This window comes from Mesoplodon mirus (assembly GCF_964341445.2).
Source record: "Mesoplodon mirus genome assembly, chromosome: 10".
In the NCBI taxonomy this organism is placed as follows: domain Eukaryota; kingdom Metazoa; phylum Chordata; class Mammalia; order Artiodactyla; family Ziphiidae; genus Mesoplodon; species Mesoplodon mirus.
Window position 1 is genome coordinate 42,812,039 of NC_138986.1, and position 11,708 is coordinate 42,823,746.

An 11,708-nucleotide genomic window follows, 5' to 3' on the forward strand; every position below is an offset into this window, starting at 1 on the left:
TGGTCACTCCCCTGTGCTCTGTACATTTCCTGGCTTCCTAGGTTGAATAAATCTGTAGTGTGGATCTGGGTTGAGCTAAAAGGATTTCAGGAATTTTTATGAAGTAGTGCATTTACAAGCCTGTGATATTTATTTGTATGAGATGATCTGAATAGGGGAGGGGGTGGGTGGAGAACATCTGCCAGAGAAGCTTGTGCTCAGGTGCATGGGGAAGGAGAGAGAGAGCATGTATCTGTCACCAGGTGGACAGAGGTCAGAGCCCAGAGGACAGAAGAAGTGCAAGGGCAAGAGCCAGCAAGACCTGGGTTATCCTTTCTGATGGAGCCTGGGTAACACCCTCACCCCATCCTCAAAACTTTGTGATTTAATATAGGCAAAAGTGAGATCCACTGTTTTAGGACAACCTAAAAATGGCCAGTTAAGCTTTTTAAAAACTAAGTAAATGAGGAAATTGGACTTAGTGAAAGATAAGTCTAAAAATTATAATGTGAAAGCAGAATTGATACTCATATTCAGTAGAAGTAGAATACCCATTTGGTTCTGAGCACCCTAGTAATCAATGCAAAGGGAGAAACAGGATGTGTTGCATGAAGATGTACAGTGCGGATAGAAGAAACCAACTAGTAACTCAGAAGTACAACAAATTCTTCATTCCAGAAGCCCTGTACCTGAATATTTTCAGGAGACACAAAAGGAAGCTTTTCATTCCTATGAAGTAGGGGGGTATATGTCTAATAGGTTCCTATATTCTGATGGAAGAATTAGGTTTCTCCTATTTCACGTAACCTATGTAAGAGAATCATGTATCTAGCTATGAAAATAAAACAAGAAAAGTGAACACAATGGATGTGACTCCACCCCTAATGAAATAAATAGGCATTCAAGTGACCCCAGAATTTTGCTTCAGTTGACTGATTTGTCAAATGCTGTTCTGACACAATATCACTGGGAGAAATAAAGAAAACATTAATATTCACTACACAAAGACTAGCAAATTCAAAGACTGCTATTCTCAATTTGATAAAGATCACTAGGAAGGGAATTGGCCTTCATGAGCCAAATATGCTTAACAACCGCTGCGTTGAAATCTGCTGATGCTGTAACTCTTTTTGAGAAATGGGACTTATAACAACAAGCCATGGATAGCAACAAGATTACTGCAACAAAAAGTGGCTCTTATTTCGTCTAGTTTTAAAATAGTTTGAAGTGAAGTCAGCAAGATGGTGAGACAGGAGTTTCCACCACTGGTGCCCTCACAGAAACGTCAATTTGAACAACTAACCACTCACAAAAATACCTTCACAAGAGTGAAGGGTTCCAGGTGAGAGATTACAGCACCTGGATGGAGCGCGGAAATAAGAAAAGATGCAATGAAGTGGGTAGGAAGGACAGTTTCACATTACACCCTTCACCCCACTTGAAGCCCAGGCAGCACGGCAGAGTGACAGAATGAAGTGAATGTCATGGTAGACTCCAGTACCTGGCCTGCCCTAGTGACCAACAATTTGGCGCCTACAAGAGAGTCACGTTAGCTTTGATGACACACATAGGCTGAAAGTGAAGGGGTCGAAAAAGATATTCCATGTAAATGATAACCAAAATAGAGAGAAATGACTATACTTGTATCAGACAAAATAGACTTTAAGTCATAAACTCTCAAAAAAGACAAATAACGGCACTCTATAATGACAACGGGGTCAATTCATCAAGGGGATATAACAATTGTAAATATATATGCACCCCAATATAGGAGAACAAAAATATATAAAGCAAATATTAATAGGACTGAAGGAAGAAATAGACAGCAATACAATAATTGTACCCCTACTTTCAATAACAGAGAGATGATCTAGTCAGAAAATCAATAAGGTAACAGTGGACTTGAACAATAATATAAACCAAATAGGTCTAACATACACACACAGAACATTCTATCCAACGGCAACAGAAGACAAATTATTTTCAAGTCTGCATGAAACATTCTCCAGGAGAGATCATATATTAGGCCACAAAACAAGTCTGAAAAATTTAAGATTGAAATCATAACAAGTATCTTTTCTGACTACAGTTCAAATGGAAGTTGACCTAAATATAAAAGCTAAAACCATAGAGTATCTACTAAAAAACATAGGAAAATACCTTTTGTGACCTTGGACCATTAAAATATTTTTAGATAAGACAAAAAGGACTAACCATAAAATTTTAAAAATTGGTAACTTGAATTTAATCACAAGTAAACATTTTTGCTCATCAAAAGATATCATTAAGAAAATGAATAGACAAGCCATAGACTGAGGATAAAAATAATCTTAACACATTGATCTGACAAAGTACTGGTATCAGAATATATAAAGAATTATACAAGTGGGAAAACGTCTTAAAGCCACTTGACAGGAGAAGGTGTATGAATGGCCAATGAGCACATGAAAATGTGTCCAACATCTTTAGTCATAAGAGAAATGCAAAATAAAACTATGAGACACCATTTCACATCCATTAGGATGCTAAAAAGACTGGCAACACCAAACATTAGTGATGATAGGAAGTGACTAAAACTCTCTTCATTACTACCACTTTTTATTTATTTATTTATTTATTTATTTATTTATTTATTTATTTATTTATTTATTTGTGGCCACATTGGGTCTTCATTGCTGCACGGGCTTTCTCTAGTTGCAGCGAGTGGGGGCTACTCTTTGCTGCAGTGTGTGGGCTTCTCATTGCGGTGGCTTCTCTTGTTGCAGAGCACGGGCTCTAGGTGCACGGGCTTCAGTAGTTGTGGCTCGCGGGCTCTAGAGCACAGGGTCAGTAGTTGTGGCACATGGGCTTAGTTGCTCCATGGCATGTGGGATCTTCCCAGACCAGGGCTTGAACCCATGTCCCCTGCATTGGCAGGCGGATTCTTAACCACTGTGCCACCAGCGAATTCCCTACTGCCACTTTAGAGAACCGTTTGGCAATTTATTACAACTTAAATATACATTTACTCTTTGATTCAGCAAGAATGTATGGGGGGAGGGAAAGAGAGGGTGAGAGAGAGAGAGATACAAGAGTGTTTATAGCATCCTTATTTATAGTAGCCAAAAACTGGAAATAACCAAAGTGTCAATCAATCAACAGGAGCATGGATAAACAAAATGCGGTATATCCATCCAATGGAAAACTACTCATTATTTAATAAAGGGAACTACTGATATACTCAACTAAACGGAAGAATTTCAAAAACATCATGGTAAGTAAATAAATCTAGACGCAACAGGTTGTATAATCTATACAATTTACATGAAATTTAAGAACCAGCAAAACGAATCTATGGTAACAGATATCATAACAATAGCTGCTCCTGGAGGTGAGAGAGAACTGACTGGAAAGGGGCATGAGAACACTTTCTCTGGTGATAGAAATGATTTATGTCGTTTTGGGTAGGTGTATAAAATTGTCAAAACTCAGTAAAACAACACTTAAGATCTATGCATTTTATTTATGTTAATTATACCTTAAATTGTATTACATAAGTTATACCTTAAGAATGCTGGTTTAAAAAAAATCAACCAATAGGATGTACCTATTCTTTTTCTCAGAAAATTATTCTCATTCTGTTCTGATCTGATCTTTATTTTGACAATAAGACACAATTCATTGCTTTCTAAATTCTGCATTAACCTCTGATGAAAATTATTACAAATCTGACCTAACACAAAGAAATACTAATAGCATGATAAATATGGGATGTGAGGTCCTTATTTTTGCATCTATGCATAGGTAGTTGAAATAAGGATCTGACGTGATGCAAGGAGAAGGGAGAAAAATCTTTCATCAAACGTCCAGCATGTGCATGCACATAATGGCTGGACACAAACATGGCTGTAATGCTGCCTTTACACCATGTGCTCCACTCTTTCTTTGGTGACTCCCAAAGTAGTCCTTCTGTAATCTCCTCCCCCTGAATCTGAGCTGGCCCAGTGACCTGCTTTAACCAATACAATAAGGAAGAAGCCCTGGCAGCTTTTGCTTTTGCACTCTTGGGAGCCCTGAGCTGCCATGTCAGAGGTCTGGCTACTCTACTGGAAACACCATATATAGAGGCAATTTGAAGACACCACGTGGAGAGGGAGAGGTCATGAGATTACAGGGAGAAGAGGTGAGGAACCTAGCCAACAGGAAAAACAGGCACTAAACATATAACCCCAGCAGAGTCATTCAGGCCCTCACCATTGGAGACTTCCACTTGGAGGCATGAGATGTGCCACGATAAAGAGGTAAAATATCACTGGGACAAAGTATGGTACAAGAAGAGAACAGCCTAAAAAGTTAGTTATTTCTGCCAGCTTGATCATGAAATGTAAGCCATACTAACTTCTTTAAAAGTTATTTTTACTCTCTACCTCTATATCAAGATTCTCCATATGGTTTTCAGCTAAACTATGAAGTTGAGATTGCCTTAAGTAATCCCAAATGATTTTCTAGATGAGGAAGGTGCTCCTTAAAAAAATTATATTTACGTTATACAATTATACAATTTTATATATACATATATATCAAATTAAACTATAGATTCATTTGTGCAATTCTGCAGCTGGCTTCAATCTACATCTGCTACGCCAACTGCACCATCTGTATGTGGTGCTGTTTTGAGAGCCACACTTAAGTCACAAATAAAGGATGCATTAAGTCTTGCAGTGACTGGATTGTCTGGACTTCACTGTACTTGACTTACTAGTGATGGTTGAAGTTGTTTAGAGGGTAACAAAACTATCAGATGCCCCCTCTTTTTTCTTTTGCGAATGTCTCCATTTCCTTATCTAGAAATTTTAATGGTACCTGACTCATAATATTTTAATGAGGATTAAATAAGATAACGTATAAAATGCATAAAACAATGATTGGCATGAAGCAATCAATAATAAATTTTATAATTTTTTCTGTACGTGCTATATAATTAATTAACAAAAAAACTTATCAGTTTTACCTTAAAGTATTGAGCAGAATTCTAATTATCCTGGGGATAATAAGGATGCTAAAACACTAGCTAACTTGTCACAAAGACCTCCTTAGGTGTTTTGATTACTTTATACAATTTGGTATGTCTTGAAAAGATAATCAACAGTAGTATTTTAAGGCTGTCCAAGGCTCACTTTCACTCTCGAGTCAGAAATCCTATTGGATTAAAGAAGCCTGAATTCTTAAGAAAATAGTAAGATAGTAAGATAGATACTAAGACATTAAGAAGAGCCAATACATCTGTTAGAAACCTTCAAACTAAAAGTAGCAGAAACTGACACCAGTTCTCTTAAGTAAAAAGGGGAATTACTGGAAGGATATTGGGAATTCACATTATTGGTGGGATGCTGGGGGGGCGCCAGACTTTGACTAGGAGCCAACACCAAGACAGAGTTGAAGTGAGGAAACGGCGCTTTTAGCAGAAACAGCTGCCCCTGCTGCTATGAATCCTGCCTAACTGTCCCTATGTATATGGCAGTCACTGAAGATTCAGGGTCCTGAGTTGGAATGTTTAATTAACTAAGCCCTGGTCATATGACCAAGTCCTGGCTCCAAGAAGAAGAGGAGAGGGATAAATTAACCATTAACTATCATTGGAGGTAGCACCCTGTGTTCCACTGAGACTCATGGTGGATTATCCCAGAAAGGAGGGAAAGTTTGGAAGGTAGACAGCCATAGAAATGCTGACAGTCCACTACACCTTTGAATTGTCAGACATAGTAACATGAGACTGGTCGCTTATAACCAGTTGTTCAAAAATTTGGGTTTTACCAGGTGGTTGTCAGCTCAATGATCTTTGAGGGCAAAACATACATTACTTAGCCAAATTCACACCCTTCAGCCTTAAATGCACTCTGCCTTTTAAGCAGTTAGCCTTAAAAACTTTGTCTTTCTGGCACAATAGTTTGAGTCAATTCAGAGATTATATAGACAAATAGCAACAGCCAGGCTATCTCCTACAATAGCCATTTTCATACGGCTTTAGTAACTTTTCCATCTATATTAGTTTTCTGTGGCTGTTGTGACATATTATAGACTTGGTGACTTAAAACAACAGAATTTTTTTTTTCTCGCAGTTCTGGAGGACTGAAGTCTGAATCAAGGTGTCCGCAGGGCCACATTCCCTCTGAAGAATCTAGGGGAGAATGCATGCCTTGCCTCTTCCAGGCTCTGGTGGTTCTAGGCATTCTGTGGCTTGGGAAAGCATCACTCCAATCTCTGCCTCCATGATCACACTGCTTCCTTGATCCGCATGTCCTTTCCTCTGTGTCTGTGTTATCTCCCTTTTCCTCACTCTTTTAAAGCTACTTTGACGGCATTTAGGGCCCACCCAGATAATCTAGGGCAATCCCCTCTTCCCAAAATTCTTGATTTGATTACATCTGCAAAACCCTCTTTCCAAATTTTAAGGTAATGTTTATAAATTCCAGGGTTTAGGACTTGCTATCTTTGGGTGGCCATTATTCAACTTAGAACACCATCGTAAGCTGTCGCTAAATAGTATTGTTTAAATTTCCATTTTACTCAACATTTTATATGAATACCAAAGACAAAAGTGCCCAGTAAAATAAGAATAACACATTTGGCTTAAGGGGAAATTGGGTTCAAGGAAATGATGAACAGTAGTGTTTTAAATTCTGCTTGAAAACAGAATGGCTAGATCATGTTGAGCTGCACAGTGTTGATGGTCTCTAGATCACAGATGTGGTTCCAGTAGACACATTCAAACACAGATTAAAGTTGCCTAGGGACAGTCATTTGTTGTACCTAGTATTCACCAAGTGCCCACTATGAGCAGATTACTATTATGGGGTGGGAGAGACAGTACAACAAAAAAAGAACAAAAGAAAATGTCAATGAAAATACCAAGTGCATTTGATTTTTTAAACTGTTGCAAAAAAAAAAAATTAATACACAGAAACCTCAATTGAATAGAGTTGGGCAACCAGAAGGGGGAGCTCTCACGCTCTGAAACGATAGCAGAGCCAACAGGAAGAAGGAAGACTCCTTTCCTGACAAGGACTCAGCCAATGAAAAGCCACGGACTCTGTTTACTACAGCCCTACCAACTTCCTTTTCCTCTCTGTAAAAGCATCCTCCTTCCTTTGCTGTGGCGGGGACTTGAACAAAGCTTGCTGTGGGTGCAGACCCAGAATTGCAATTCTCTGCTGATCCCAAATAAACCTACCTTTCCTGGAGAAATATCTGTGAGTCTATTTATTTCAGGTCAACACTGTCAATCAAAGAAAAATAAAGTCACGTAGAATATTCTGAAATAAAAAACATTATACAAAAATTCTATGTAAGTAAAACAAAATATATACCATACACATAAAATATAAAACCCTGGCTTTTTTAATATAAAAGTTTACTCTATGTAGGTGTTCATTTATAAAAATAATACACATTACTGAAAACTTAGGAAGCATGAATTTGTCTTAGCCGGACTGTCTCCACAGCAATGCATAGACTCACCAAGTGAGTTATACCAATAAATATAAATAGGCTTAACATAACCATTTATCTTTTCCCACGTAGTTTAATAAAGCAAGATCCAAGCTTATGCTGTATTCAAGAGACACCTCTAAAACAAGGCTAAAAATAGAGAAATAGGCAAAATAGACTAGGCAATTGCAAACAAAAGTAAAGCAGGGCTGTGAGCATAATATCTAACAAGATGAATTCAGGCCCCAAAGCACTGAACAAAGACAAAGAAGGTCACTTTGTAACATTAAGTTCACAATTCATAATGAAAATATAGCAGTTTTGAATATCTCTATACCAAATAACATAGTGGCCACCTTCATAAAGCAGAAACATGAGAAGATACAGGGACAAATTGACACACATATTAACAATATATCATTATTAGTCCAAGACAAAATAAAAATAAATACACTAAGTATATAAAAGTCCTAAATAACATACTCAGTAAGGTAGATACTTATATATATGAATATATATCAAAATCTGTACCCTGATATTAAAGAATCTATCTTCTTTTCAAGAAACATGAAACAGTTGAGGAAACTGACTATTATGTCAAAAAGAATACCTCAAAAAGTTGTATAAAGTAGGAAAATACAATATTTCTTTGATCACAATATGGTAAAATTAGAAGCCAATAAACAAGTTTTTAAAGCCAAAAATGTCATTTTAACAGGAAAAATTTAAAAACCACTTATTAAACACACAACTTAGGTAAGAGCAAAAAGACAAGCCAAAATCGCCAAATTTCTTTAAAAATTATAATAAAAAAAGGATGTATAGGATACAACTAAATCAGTGATTGCTGGGAAATTTAGAGCTTATATATATACTTATACTAAGAAAAATAAAGAATAAATATACTGCATTAAATATGCACTTCAAAAGCTATAAAAATAGCAACAGAGAAAACTGAAAGAGGAAATGCAATAATACAGATAAGGCACAAATAATGGTTTAGACACAAAATGAAATAATAGAACTAACAAATTAAAAAGCTGGTTCTTAAAAATTAATCAACAAAATAAATGAGGCCACTAGATAACTAATCAAAAAAAGAAAAAGAAAACACAAATACACAACATAGAAATGAAAAGGGAAAAATAACTTAGAAACAAAGGCTATGTTAAAAAAAAAGAAAACACTGAAAGATTACTTAGTACATGTCTTTACAAATAAATTTGAAAACTGGAATAGGTATCCTAGGAAAATATATTTTACCAAATTTGGCCTCTACTGAGATAGAAAATATAAACTGAAATTAAAAACTTATCAAAGAACTAACCCCAAAACAAGCACCAGGTCTAGGTGGTTTCAGAGGGGAATTCTATCAAATCTTCAAAGATCAAATAATCCCAACCCTATTAAACTGTTCTAAAAGAAGAGAAACTTCCAATGTATTCTTGTAAAATATAACATCGATTCCAAAACCTGAATTACATTGCAAAGGAAAGAAAACTTCAGACATAGCTCACTTATGAACATCAATGCAAAATTATAATTAAAATATCAGCAAATAGAATCCAAAAGCTCAGTTTTTAAAAAAGAACAATACATCTCCGTGTGGTTTATTCCAGGAATACAATGAAGATTTAATATTAGGAAACCATTAGCATAATTTACCATATTAGAAGATCTAAGAAGTAAAATCATACAATCATCTCCATATATCCTAAAAAGTCTTGAACAAAATTTAGCATCAATTCTTGATTTAATATTTAATCAAGGATTTAAATAGGAAATGATGAATACTTTATCACAATTTATATGTATAAATATACACATATGCTTAGCTTCCAAATCAGCATCTGATAAGAGGGGAAACAGTACGGGCATTCTCACTGAAGTCAAGTTTAAGGCTTGGTTACCCATTATCTCCATCACTTATTACATTGGAGGTATTAGTAAACATAATTAGAAAAGAAAAAACAGTTAAAAACATAAGAATTGCAAAGGAAGTGGTAAAATTATCTCTATTTGCTGATGACAGAATACCTAGAAAATCTAAGAAAAACAAAACTAAAGCTAATATAAACAATATGAGAATTCAGTGAGGTAGTGGAATATAAAATCAACATACAAAAATCAATACAAAAGAAAAAGAAACCAAGATTAAATATTTGAGTGTAAACTTAGAAATTTGCAACACTTACATGAATAAAATTTTAAAACCCTCTTGAAAGACTGAAAAATTCAAGAGTAAACTTGAACAAATGGCATGATATTCTTTGTTCTTGGTCAATTCAACATCATAAAAATGTCAGTTCTCTCCAAGTTAATATATAAATTTAACCTGAAACAAATAAAAATAACAAACAGAAGTTTGGATTAAAATAAGGTCTACCTAAGGTAATTGATTGATGTCTTCTAAATCTCTTTCCATTTATAGCCCCTCTTGTCTCTCTCCCTCGCCCTCCTCCTCCCACTGGGACCCTCCCCCCTCCCCCCCTCCACCCCATGTGGTCTCTCCAGCAAGACATACCTCATTATGTGATGGCTCAGTGCTCCAAGAACAAGGAGGAAGAAGCAAGATCTTTAAGATGCAGCCTTGCAAGCTGAGTGGCACTTCTGACACATACTATTAATCACAGTCAGTCACAGGGCCAGCCCAGATTCAAGGAACAGGGAAATAGACTCTATCGCATTATGAAAAACTGGCAAAGTAACACAGTAAAAAAAGCATGTGAAAAAAAAAAAAAAAGCATGTGGAATGGGAACTACTGTTACACCATCTTTGCAAACACAATCTACCATAAAATGCAAATTAAAACTACAAAAAACACTTCTCATCCATCAAATTGCAAAAACCTAAAAGTTGATGGCGGCAGACTCTATAAAGAAATAGGCAATCTCATACACTGCAAGTGGAAGTATAATAGAATATGGTATAGGACCTACAAAGGGGAATTTGGCAATGATTACCCTTGGACACAGCAATCACAATCCTACTTCTACCTGCATGAATAGAATATGTACACATGCTGGTTGTGTTAACTTCACTTTTCTTTCCCTGGGCGCAGACGAGTAAGCAGTAAGGAAGCTATGTTTTTCTTTTAAAATAATTAAAAGCATCATCAACTGATGCTGAGCATCGTGGCTGGTCTTATATTCCATCTGATAAGCTGAGGATCTCAGAGTATAACTGATAAAGTCTGATTTTGCAAACATGATATTCTGCATATCTACATACAGATGAACTTCAGCTTCCGAGTAATTCATAAATTAATACGTAATGAAATCATCTGCCTGGATATTTCTTATGCATTCCTATTAATCTCCTGAAGACTCTATATTGTTGTACCTCACACTCCAAAATTAATGACAGACTTACCAGGACTATTTTCACATATACATATATCCCATGTACACCTGAACATAAGCAGGTTTATACCTCTATAATTATCCCTCAGAAAAGTCCTCTTTGAGGTCCAGGCCAAGCAAAATCTCTTTACAAGCAGCACTCTCAATTACTTATTTGAATTGCAGGTAATATTTGGGAAAATCACATTAGACTGAAGCCACTTCTATCAATATCACTTTCAGAGGGCTAAAAAAGGAAGAGGTAAAGAAATATAACAATGATTTAGTTATTATTCTTGGAGATATATCTCAAAAATAAGCACGGGACATACATACAACAAGCATTTTAAAGATAATTTTAAGAACAATATAAATGGTTATATAATGTGGAAATCAATTACCTACAGGATGCATACAAGAAATTGCTAACTTGATATCTGTTTATACAATGAGTAATTTGAAGCATGAGATTTCTTATAACACCATACCTGTGTAAAACATTACTATCTTTCAAAAAACATTACTCTCTCTCAAATAAATTCAGGCAACAAGCTGACAAGCTTTGGAAAATTGGTAGGTATCTCAAAATGCCAAAGATAAATGTAAAAATAATAAATAGAACTCATGAGTGGAAAAAACATAATATATCATTTCATATAATTAAAATATGCATATATAACATTTCACCTCTAAACTATGGTCTATAGTCAAATCTAAACAAACTTTTTTTTTTTTTTACAATTACCATATAGCATATTTTAGGCAACATCCTCATCACCTCTCTTCAAATAAACTACACTAGACCAAAGATTCTGAGCCTCAGCACCACTGACTGACAGTTAAGGCGGGATAATTGTTTTGAAGGCTGTCGGATGAACTGCAGCACTTTTAGCAGCATCCTTGGCCTCTCCTCCCCCAGT